This window comes from Nannospalax galili, unplaced genomic scaffold (assembly GCF_000622305.1).
Source record: "Nannospalax galili isolate Female #2095 unplaced genomic scaffold, S.galili_v1.0 scaffold186, whole genome shotgun sequence".
Taxonomy (NCBI): domain Eukaryota; kingdom Metazoa; phylum Chordata; class Mammalia; order Rodentia; family Spalacidae; genus Nannospalax; species Nannospalax galili.
Window position 1 is genome coordinate 7,055,161 of NW_008358774.1, and position 12,773 is coordinate 7,067,933.

A 12,773-nucleotide genomic window follows, 5' to 3' on the forward strand; every position below is an offset into this window, starting at 1 on the left:
GAATTATTGGTCAGAGCCTGGATTTGGAGCTGGTACCTGAAGAGGGAGGCAATGTGGTAGGATTGGGCCCTGCAGCTGTGGGCATCATGCCCAACCGACCACAGGAAGATGCTGTTGGAGTTGAGTTAACTTGTAGAACACCTAGCTGGTTGTCCATAGAGAAGTAGAGAGTGGCTTGCTGAAGACAAAGCAAAAATTCAACAGGTAAAAGAATGAACTCAGAAATGAATATAGAGTAGCAAAGGATTGGTTGAAGAAAATCAATTTTGTCCATTTGGCTATGCATGCCTGAAAATTTCTTTGTTTTGCCTCTGTGTTGGAATAATAGTGTGCATTGTTACATAACTCTACGTTGATCACTTTGACACCTGTCAGCTGATCCTCTCTGACAGGATTATTAATGAATTTACATAGAGGTCAGGTCAAATTCGATTACCCACATTCCCTGAGGGGGAGAAGGACCCATTCTTGCTACAAACTCTTCTCTTCTCATCCACCATTCTCCTCCCTCTATATGGATAACTGGCTTATGCCCCATCTGTGGCCAACCTCTCCATTTGTGCACCAGACCTTGTCCCCTCTCACTTATGAAGGTCATTGCTGCACTCATTCTCCCCTCTCTCTCCTCGCTCCCTTTCTTCTGGGTCATTGCCTCTGGCACAGCATGCAGTAGCTTGGCCCAGCTAAGAATCCCTTTCTTGATTCTGCACCCAATTATTATCCATTTCCTGTTTCTTTTAGTAGAAAAACTCCATAGAATCTCTCTCTCTCTCTCTCTCTCTCTCTCTCTCTCTCTCTCTCTCTCTCTCCAATACGGTCCCCTTGCTGGCCCTTGGAGCTCACTGTGTAGACCAGGCTGGCCTTAGTCCCACAGAGATCTGCCTGCCTCTGCCTCCCAAGTGCTGGGACTGAAGGCGTGTACTACCATGCCCAGTTCTATAGAATTGGCTGTGATTTTCCACCCTAGTTCTTTCTTCCCATTATCTATTGAGCCTATCCCAAATAGTTTTCTATTCCATCATTCCATTAACATGTCAGCTTGCCAAATTAGCTTCTCTACTCATTGCTGTGACAAAATACCTGCCCAAGGCAGCTTCAGGGAAGAAGAAGGCTTATTTAGGCTCACAGTTTAAGGATAGAGCCTGTTATGGCAAGGAAGGAGTGGTACCAGGAGCCTTTGGACCACTGGTCCCTTATATCCACAGTCAGGACACAGGCAAATGTTGATGTTCAGCTGTTCTATCATTTTTATTCAATGCAGGATCCAGCTCATAGAATGTGCCACCCACATTCAGGGACGGCCTTCCCTCTTCAGTTATATCTTTCTGGAAACACACTCATAGTGTGTTTCCATGGTGATTCTAAATCTAGTCAAGCTGAGAATGAAGATGAACCATGACACTTGCCAGGGTCATAGTATCCCAACTTGCTAAATCAGGGGTGAAATGCGAGTTCTCATCATTCTAGGTTTGCTTCTCTTCAGCAAATAATGCTGTTCATCATTCCTTTCTCCTTGAAGTATGCCCTTCTTTAGATTTCCAGGACATCACCCTATTCAGATTTTTTTTTGCTACTGCAAAAGAAGGGCCAATCTATTACATTTATGTGTGTGTGTGTGTGTGTCTGTGTGTGTCTGTGTGTGTGTCTGTGTGTGTGGTGAGAACCCTACTACTCTCTCAGTGATTTTTCAAGAATAGAATATACTGACTGGTCTGGGAGTGGTGGCTCATGTCTATACTCTCAGCATTTGAGAGGGGACCACAGCTCCAGGTTCATGGTGAAGGACCTCAGCTCCAGCTCACAGGAGGGGACCACATCTCCAGGTTCATGGTGAGGGACCTCAGCTCCAGCTCACAGGAGGGGACCACAGCTCCAGGTTCATGGGAGGGGATCTCAGGTCAAGCTTACAGGAGAATACCACAACTCTGGCTAAGGGAAGGGGACTCCCAGGTTGGGAGGAGACCAGTGCTCCTGATTCATATGAGGGCCATAGTTCTTTTTTATTTTTTTAAATTTATTTTATTTTTATTTTATCTGTATGAGTGTTACGCCTGCATATATATAAGTGTGCCTGTGTTGTGCAGTGTCCATGAAGGACAGAAGAGGGTGTCAGATCCCCGGAACTGGAGTTACAGACAGTTGTTAGCTACCATGTGGGTACTAGGATTTGAACCCAAGTCTTCTGCAAAAGCAGCCAGCACTCTTAACCACTGAGCCATCTCTCCAGCACTTCAGCATTGTTTTATTTAAAGCTATCATGAATAGGATTTTTCTCCCTAATTTCTTTCTTTGCAAGTTCATTATTGATTTACAGAAAAGTTACTGGGTTTTGTTTGTTAGATTTTCTATCTTGCTACTTTCCTGAAAGCATTTATCAGATCCGTGACTCCTATTCATAAAGTCTGTGTCTATGCTTATTTCTATTGTGAAGGGTTTTCCCTCCACTCTCCTCTAGTAGTTTTAGGTCTTACATCACCATTTCATTTTGAATTGGTGTTTTCTTCCACAGCCTAAGAGACAGGTATCTAGTTTCAGTCTTCTTTGTGTGAATATCAGTTTCCCAGGACTGTTGTTAAAGAGACTGTGCTTTCTACAACATACACTTTTGTCACTTTTGTCAAGAATTTGATGGCCCTGAGCTGTATTGGGTTTATTTCTGGGCCTTCTGTTCCATTGGCCTGTGTCTGGTTTTGTGCTACTATCACACTTTGTTGTTGTTGTTGTTGTTGTCAAAAATGGGGTTCTAATTTCATTTCTGTTGCTGTGATAAAGGACCTTGACCCAAAGCAGCTTAGGGGAGGAGAGGATTTATTTGGCTTACATGTCCATGTCACAGTCCATCATCAAGGAACATCAGCACAGGACTTCAAGCAGGAACTCAAAAGCAAGCCTGCTATTTTGTATTCATTACCTCTAATAAGGGAACTCACACAGCCCAAGGAAGCACAGAAGAAACCGTGGAGGAATGTTGCCTGATGGTTGGCTCTGGCTCACACTTTGTTAGTTTTTTTTATATAGCTCAGGATCACCTACCCAGAGACTGGTCACATCCTCAGTGGGCTGGGCCCTCCTACATCAATGAACAGTCAAGACAATCCCCCATAGACATGTCACAAGCCAATTTGATCTGGGTAATCTCTCAATTGAGGGACAACCCCTCTTTTTAGATGACTCTAGGCTGTGTGAAATTGATAAGTAAGGCTAACTAGGACATATGGCTCTATGGTATAATTTAAAATCAAATATTTTGGTTTTTGCTCAGGTTTGCTTTGGCTATTTGGAATCTTGCATGCTTACAATTGAATTTTAGAGTTTTTTTTCTATTTCTGAGAAAGAATGTCATTAGAATTTTTGTGGGAATTGTATTGACTTTATTAATAATTTTCAGTAATATGGCCATTTTAACAATCTTAATTCTGCTCATCTATGAACATGGGCGATCTTTCCATTTTTAAGTGTCTCCTTTCTTCAGTATCATATTTTTCATTGAAGAAATTATGTACTTACTTGAAATAACCTTCGTTAGCTTCACTCTCAGCATTGCTTTTTAAATTTTTTAAAAAATTTATGTGTATGAGTGTATTGCCTGCATGTGTGTAAGTACACCCGTGTCATGAAATGTCTGTAGAGGTCAAAAGAGGGTGTCAGATTCCCCTGGAATTGGAGTTAGGACAGTTGTTAGCTGCCATGTGGGTGCTGAGAATCAAACCTGGGTCCCATGCAAGAACAGCTGGTGCTCTTGACCCCTGAGCCATCTCTCCAGCCCATCAGCATTGTTTTCTAAAAGCTATCGTGAATGTGGGTTCCTTCTCCAACTTCTTTCTTTGCAAGTTCATTACTGATATACAGAAAAGTTACTGATTTCTGTACGTTGATTTTGTATCCTGCTACTTTCCTGAAAGTATTTGTCAGATCTGTAAAGTGGAATCTTGAGGCTATTTTAGGTATAAGATCACATCTCCTGACAATAGGGATGGCTTCCACATATGTCCCTTTTATTTCCCTCTTACCCTGTTTCTCAGCTAAGACTTTTAAGTCTGAGTAAGAGTGAGTGAGTGGGCATCCTTGACTCACTCCTGATCTTAGAGGGAGAGTTTTCAGTTTTTCCCCATTTAGCATCGTGCTGGCTAGGGCTTTACCATATATTGCTCATCTTGTATTAAGATCTTATCGCTCTATTTCTAGCTTCCTCTTCAATTTTGAAGGGTAATTTTGTTCAACATAGTAGTATTGATTGGCAATTATTTTGTTAGGGGCTTGAAACATATCAGTCTATGTTCGTATGTCCTCTAGGTTTCTGCTGAGAACTCTGTTGTTATTTTGACTGTCTTGCCTTTGTATGTAACCTGTAGCTTTTCTGTGCTCTGGCATTTTAACTATAATATGAAGTTCTTTTCTGATCATGTCTATTTGGGATACTAAATGACTCCTGTACTTGGGTTTCCATTTATTTCTCTATATTTGGGGATTTTCTGCTAGAATTTCACTGGATAGATTTTTCTGTCTCTTTAGTCTGTATCTTGGCTTCTTCTATGCAGAGATTTGTAGATTTGGCATTTCAATCATGTCCCAGAGGTTTTGGTTGCTATGCTCCTAATTAATTTTATTGCTTTCTGAGTATATTAATTCTTTGTCAAACATTGTTTTTGATTCCTGCTGTTCTTTCATCCATCTGATCTTGTCTATCAGCAATCTTTTCCAATGAGCTTTTTATTTGGTTTATTGAACATTTTACCATTATTTTTTAATGTGTATGAGTGTTCCACCTGAATGTAAGTGCGCGTTTGTGTGAAGTGCCTTGGAAGCCAGAATATGGCATCAGATCCCTTGGGACTGGAGTTACAGATGATTGTTAGCCACCGTGTGGGTACTGGGCACCAAACCCAGGTCCTGTGCAAGAACAGTTAGTGCTCTTAACCATTGAGCCATCACTTGAGTCCCTGAATATTTATTTCTAAAATAGCCATTTTTTTGTTGTTGTTGGGTTTTGTTTTTAGAACTTCTATCTCTCTATTGAATTTCAAGTGTTTAATTTACTTCTTTGGTTCACTTTTCTGTTATTTGAATCTTCTTTGAGGTTACTGTTCATTTTTAAAACTAGGCTTCTGAACTATTTGGCATGCATTAAATTATCTGTAGGCTCAGTCTGAAGAGTTACGGACTTTTGGAGGAGGTGTGCTCCCTTGGTTTTTCACGTTTCTTGTGCTTCTGTGCTGTAATCTCTTCCTGTCGCAGAGCACATCTTTTCTATTTTTACACGATATTCTTTTTGGTGCACAGCCTTCTCTTTGGGGCTCAATTCTCCAGTATCAGTCAGAGAAGAAAATGGAATGGATTTAAACAGAAAGTTTAGGACAATTTTCTTAATATTTAAAAGAAAACTCCTCAGGGCAGACAAGCTGTAAATCTCAGCCGTAGATTTACAGATTTGGCATTTCTCTGGGCAAGAAAAGTTCACCATCTCATTAATGCACTAGTATTCCATCTTTTTAGTATTCCATCTTTAAGGTGAACCTTCCTTTTTAGGGGTGATTCTGTGATCAGGTTATTGACCTGGCAAAACTGCAAGGTTGGGCCTTCATCCAGGCCAGAGATCCTCACTGGCCTAACCAGCTTTCTCCCAAGGAAATTTTCTTGCTTCTGTAACGTGAGCCACCGTATAGGTGCTAGGAACCAAACCCAGATCCCCTGCAAGATTAGTAAACACTTTTAATCCTGAGTCATCTCTCCAGCCCCATGAGTACATTTCTTTATTCACCCCATAGCAATACTTCATTTAATTCTATAGTGAATAATACATTCATAATCACAGTTACCAATGCTATATGGTGAGTGTTAGTTTTTAAAATCAATCTAAAGTTGAAGCATAAATAAGTTAATTAGAGCTGGGGAAACTAAAACCCTAAGAGCTATAAAAGTTGATCATGTAAACTAGGTTAGTTGTAGGAGTTAGGAGTATTATTGGCGATTGAGACTAAAAGCGCTGGCTGCAGAAGTCCCAATGGACTAGTCCTGGCCACAGGTCCCCGTACGCCAAAGAGATGAGTGGTGATGAAAGATGGAGGAAGATTTGATCAACATATCCACATTGGGAAGAATGGATAAAGGAGTTCAGTGATCCTTAATGTGTTTTCAAGGAGCTGACAAGAGCTTTTGTAGGAAAGGCAGACAGAAGAGAGGATTCATCCAGCAGGGCGTCTTTGTCAGGCCAGTTGTCTGATGGATCGGTATCTCAGCTCTGGTCCTGTAAGGGGTTCTGGTGACACTTGTTATCACTTGAGGGGAGCAAACCAGTTCCTACAAGATGATGGGATGGTTAACTGTCAACTTGACACAACCAGAATCACCTGGGAAGAGAGTCTACACCAGTTGCCCTGTCAGGAATTAATTGTCTTAAATTAATTGATGTGGGAAAACCCAGTCTAGTGCAGAGGCACCACTGTCTAGGCAGGGGTCCTGCACTGTGGGAGAGTGAAGAAAGCTAGCCGAGCACAAGAAGCCGGCGAACATATGTATATTCATTTCTCTGCTCTTGACTATGGTGACTGTTTGAAGCTCCCTCCTTGACTTCACAGTGATGGATTGTAAACTGGGACTATAAACAGAAATAAATCCCTGTCTCCCTAAGTTGCTTTTTGGCCAGGGTATTTTATCACAGCAACAGAAATGAAACTGGGACAGATGATAAGCCCTGCTCTGGAGTTCTTGTCATGGGGAATCAACTGCTCCCATCTGGGGAGACAAAGAGGGGTGATCTTATCAGAAGCGATCTGTGCTGTGTACTTGTTGTTGCACAGGAGCGCTCAGTCTTTGTCAAAAGATGTCTACCTATCACTCCTATCGTTCCTGGAATCCAAGGCAACTACAGAAGAGAGTGACTTAGGGAGGAAAAAAAAAAGTTAAAGAAATAAAATACAACAATCGAGGACAAGATGGAGTGAGTGAGGCCAGGGGCCAGTGCCCTTTTTCAGGAGGTGGAATAGTGAGAATTGAAGCCAAGAATTAAGAAGAAGTACAGTGATTTGGGAGGCAAGAGAGAGGGCTGAGGGTGTTTGTGTGGGTGAAGGAGTCAGTGGGACTGACTTCCAGTCTGGACTTGGTTCTGAGGTCCCTGAGTGATAGGTGGCTTGGAACATCTAATTTCCACAAGGAAAAATTTAATCTGAACTCTTTTCTATCCCAAATGAACAAGAGGACCGAATGTTGCTTCTCTAGGTATGAGATTCACAAAAGCCTTTACCCACTTCCTCCTTCTGGAAAGGAACTCTCCACTGCCCTGTCCTGCAGTTGCTAGAATCTTTTCAGGCCTGAGCAGGCTCTCCTTTCTCTCTCCCTCTAAAGCAGTATAATTCTCCCAATCACTACAGACCTAGTCTAAACAAAAGCCAGGAGGAGGGTGCCTGGCAACCGCTACTTCCTGCAGAGCCACACAAAAGCACCCACTGCAGGCTGGGAACACAAAGGTCTGGTTTACTTCTAGGATGGAGGAGGTAAACAAGAGGTAGCTGTGATAAAGACAAACTGACCTTTTCAAAGCATGATCTATCTTAGTCTCTCTCTCTCTCTCTCTCTCTCTCTCTCTCTCTCTCTCTCTCAGTCTCTATCAGTCTCTCTCTCCCTGCCAAACACAAAGCAAGTCTCTGAAAAGAAAATCCCAAAACCCCTTCTGAGTGGACCAGGTCTGGGAGTCCCAGGATGCTATCTCCCCCACTTTAAGGGCTCTTCTCCCAGTGTCCTCAGGACTAGGCTGGGGAGCCAGGATCTGCAGCAGAGGAGCCAAGTTCCAAGCAGGGAGGCAACTCTGCTATTCACTGATTTGCCATCTTGAATTTTTCTGTGGTAAATGAAACCTCTAGTGAACTTTAAATTTGGGGGAACAGTGTATTTAAGGTACATGAAGAAGAAGAAGGAAAAATAGATTTTTGGTGTTTTTGGAGCCTTCTAAAGTTCTCAAACATTCAGGAACAGTGTGATTGAAGAAGATTGCTCTGAGCAGGGTCTATGAAAGTTGAGACAGACGCAGAGAGAGAGAGAGAGAGAGAGAGAGAGAGAGAGAGAGAGAGAGAGACAATGTACTCTGGGTAGTTATGAAGGAGACCTCATGCATGCATGGACGCCTGATGTCACAAACCATCACAGAAGCCTCTGTCAGAATACAACCTTACACAAAGAATACTTCTGGAGGATAACTACCAAGGACTTTCTGTCCAGCCTTGGATTGATGCTGCCCTTGATAGTGATCCTTAGAGCCAAGGATAATTGGTTCAGAGGCACTTAGGTAACCCTCTTTGTCTATTAAAAGAGTTTTTCTTCCTTTTGTCTCCCAGAATATGATCATAGTTTATGATGGCATAAGTATTCATTCTCCTTGCCATTTTCTTTCATAAATAAACTTTAAAAAATTTTATTTATTTTTATTTTATGTTATGAATATGCCTGCATGTATAAGTGCATCTGTGTCATGCAGTGCCTGCGGAGGACAGAAGAAGGCATTGAATCCCCTGGAACTGGAGTTACAGATGATTGTTAGCCACCATATGGGTGCTGGGATTTGAACCCAGGTCATCTGCAAGAACAGTCAGTGCTCTCAACCTCTGACCCATGTCTCCAGCCCCAACAAACATTTTTTTTTTTTTACACAGACTTTCAAATTGCTTAGGCTAACCTCAAACTCTATACAGCTGAGGATGACCTTAAATTTGTGATCCTCCTGCCTCCATCTCTCAAGTGCTAAGATCATAGAAGTTAGCATCATGCCTGACTACAAAAAAGAAAAAAATTGGAGAATTTGTTGAGTCCCAGATTGTGTCCCCACTAAACCTATACTTGGCTGTTCTAACCCCTCATGCTCTCAGAATATAACCATATTGTAAGTTGAGCCATCCCAGATGCATGATGACCAGTTAAGGGATCACTAAAGTGGGGTGCCTCACTCATGTAGACTGATGGGGTTCTTTAGTGGAAGAGGTCAGAAACAGAACTGCCCTAGCACCTTCTGAGGGTGGCCCTGCCATCCATCAACCTTTATCTTGGACTTCTAAGCCTCTAGTACTTTGAGACAATAAATTTATTTTTCTAAAGTTTTTATTAGCATATATTAATCATACACAATAAGTTTCACTACATTATTCAAATATGTAAATAATGTATTTGATCATATTACTTGCTCCTGTTCCCCTCCTCCTTCTACTGATCCTACTCTTCTTCCTAACTAGTCCTCTTCCACTTTCATGCCTCTCTCTCTCTCTCTCTCTCTCTCTCTCTCTCTCTCTTTGTTTCTCTGGTGATTCAATGAGAATTTCCTTAGGGTAACTTACAGGAGCATGGGTGAGGGGTTATTTACAGAGCATAGATGGGCAACTTACCAGTGGCTACACCACTGAAGAAAATGTCCTTCCCTCCCCCCAGCAACCATTAACTGCCTACAGATCCTCAGGGGTGGCGGGAGGGAGCTTCATGAGCTCCCCTCCCCTAGCAACTGTTAACTGCCTATAAATTTCCAGGGAAGGGTGAGGCTTTCTGAGCCCCCTCCATGACAAGGTGATGACAGAGCCCAATGCTGAACAGGTCTTGTGCAGGTAAGAGGCAATACATTTCTATTGTTTAAGCAACTCAGTTTGTAGTACTTTTTACAGCAGCACTAAGAAACTAGTGTTTCCTAAGAAATGTCATCAGTTTATATAATTCTGGATATGAATCTCTGTCACCATGGAACCATCTACTTAATCCCCACATCTCACTGCTTAGGACCTACAGTGCCTTATTTTCTAATTGATTTCCACCAGGGGCTTTGCCCACCCCCAATTCCAATAGCTTAGTCTATAATTGAGGAAGCAGGGCACATTGAATACAGTAGGGTTGCCCTTGCATTCCTAGAAACAGCTTAATTTTTAAAGAAACCATTCAGAACCTGAGAAAGGAGCCTTAAAAGTTAGCATCAATGTAGTTCCCATTGATTGTCTTCTCCTGTGATACAGAGAAAAAATGTTTCAGTAAACTCGGCAAGGTTGCCTTTGGGTCCTCTTTCTGACACTTTTGTCAATATATCACTTAGCATCTGCCCAGGAGTTCTAAAGTATTTTATAAGTCTTTGAAAATATTGTTTCAGGTGGATCTTTGTGAGTTCGAGGCCAGCCTGGTCTATATAGGGAGTTCCAGGCCAGCTGGGGCTACAGGAAGACCCTGTCTCAAAAAGACAAAAAGACAAAAAAAAAAAAAAAAAAAATTCCTGGCCAGTTTAGCTACATAGTGAATTCTAGGTCAACCAGGGCTACAGACTGAGATATATATCCTCACTCAACTTTGTTGATCAGTTCTCTAAGAGTGAGGCTCCTATAAAAAAAAATTAATAGTTGAATGAGGCTGTAGCACTTAGGCATGTGCAAAATCCTGGGTTTGAGTTGTAACTAGTTAAAGATTGCACAGGAATCCACACAGCCATTTGTGACACCACAAAACCCTCTGTCTTCCCCCGCCAAATCCTCAAAGCCCCATTTGGAAAGGGACTCTCCACTTCTGTGCTAGAGAGTGTTCCCCCAAATCCAAGTACTTCCTAGAACCTCAGATTGCAACTTGATTTGGAAATAGGGTCTTCAAAGATGTTGAGAGATGCTGTTGTACTGGAGTGGGCTGGGTCCTACTGGAATATGACTGAGATCCATCTAAGAAGAGAAAGGACGTAGACCTACAGGGAGAAAGCCAAGTGATGATGAAGACAGAGATTGAAGTGATGTGTCTCCAAGCCAAGGGAACCAAAGATTGCCAGCAACACCAGAAGCTGCAAGAGGCAAAGAAGAGTTTTTCCCTGAAGCTCCCACCTTGGTTTCCCTAGAACTGTGAGAAGAGCTTTCTACCATTTTAAACCACCTGGTTATTGTGCATTGTTCTAGGAAATGCATCTAAGCTTCAAACACTGGCCTCCGTTTCTTTTCTCTGTCTTTTGAACAATTCACAACAATCCACTAGTCTAGACTTGGGTAAAATGAAAGTCAGGAATCTTGCTTTCTTTTTTAAAAAAATTATTATTTTTATTTTATTTTACGTGTATGAGTATTGCCTGTGTGTAAGCACACTTGTGTTGTGCAATGCCTGTGGAGGTCAGAAGAAGGTGTCAGATCCCCCGGAACTGGAGTTAACGGACAGTTATTAGTTCCCATGTGCGTGCTGGGAATTGAACCTGGGATCCTCTGTAAGAGCAGACAGTGCTCTTAACCACCGAGCCATCTCTCCAGCCCCAGGAGTCTTGCTTTCTTAGTGCTGGTTCACTGCTGTTTCCTGTCTACTGCTCAGTATCCCATGACAGGATACATTAAGGCCTATGAGCGAGGGCAGGCATATACTAGTATCTCTGTAAATTTTCCAGGTGTAAATCACAACATTTGTAAAGTGGAAGGTTAAAATATGTGATTGGGTGAGTCTTTAGGTCCAATTTTTTTCCATCTCCAAATGCATTTGGCCCTATATATCCGAAACTGCTACTTACACAAGAAGGACACAGAAAAGGCACACAGTGGCTCTTTCAGTTCCCTAGAATAGCTTCCATAGGTGTGCATTTTGTTTACTGGAGAAGGGGCAGTCACCCCTTTCTTCTTTAGGCACAGAACCTAAGTACATTGATGTTTTGGGGTTCTTTTCTTTTGGCAACCTTGAGCTCCTTCTTGGAGCTGTTCCTAGCAGAGAAGCTTGATGTGGCTCATGGAGCACAGGAAGAGGGGTGAAATCAGTCAAGTCAGTCTCCCCAAGCCTGTGTACTAGCAGCAGTAAAGATTTATAGAAGCAGAGCAGAGGTTTTCAGGTGACCGCTGTGTCTGTAAGCCTTGGCCTGAGCTAGTCCTCTATAAAGAACATGGCCTCAACTCCCCACAATCCAGCTGGGACCCAGATGCTACCTTGTGCCAAATCTGTAGATAGTGTTGACATAAAGAATAGCTTGCAACAGCTGAGGAACTCAGTCTGGCCTTGTGCCCGCTTCACTGCCTTTTGCCCTATCCATCTGTGCCCAGGAGCCAATGCTCGCAGCTGAGCCTCAATAGCAATTCTCTGGGCATGTCTTTGTTTCTGACTCTTGACCCCTTTGTTCATAAAGTTCAAAGAAAGAAACTAGTCTCATCCCTGAACTTGCAGTTTGCGTTTTTGGTGTTTGTAGACCTGATCTTTTTTCACCATAACTGTGGAAGTTCCTATTTGCTTCATTGAGTTACATCCTCAATCTAGAAAGGTGCCAATAACACAATAGAACCCGCACGTGACAGAATAGCATTGCCATAGGTTCCCCAAGCCAGAGTGACTTGATCGTGCGAGACATCAACTTGTCAGCTCAGATGGGACCTGCTCAAATCTAGTCCAGTTTAAAAAAAGAGACTTAGAACAGTTTTAGGTTCCCAGCAAAACTGAGCTGAAATGACAAAGGTTTTCCACATATGCCCACATGCATAATCTCTCTCACTATCAGCAGCCCCCCACTAGAGTGGCACATTTGCTAGAGCAGATGAACCTGCACTGAAACATAAGTGTCACCACGAATTCACAGTTCACGCTAGGGTTCACTGTCGGTGCTGCCTTCTCTGGACCTGGGCCAGTGTATGAAGGCATGTATCTCCCATTACAGTATCATATGCAACAGTATCACTCTCGTGAGGCTCTCCAGGTTCTGCCTATTCATTTCTCCCTCTCCACAACCCCTAGCAACCACTGATCCTTTAATGTCTCCATAGTGCTTGTCTTTTCTATACAGCCTTTTCGATTGGCCTCTTTTTTAATTTTTTAAGCATTTT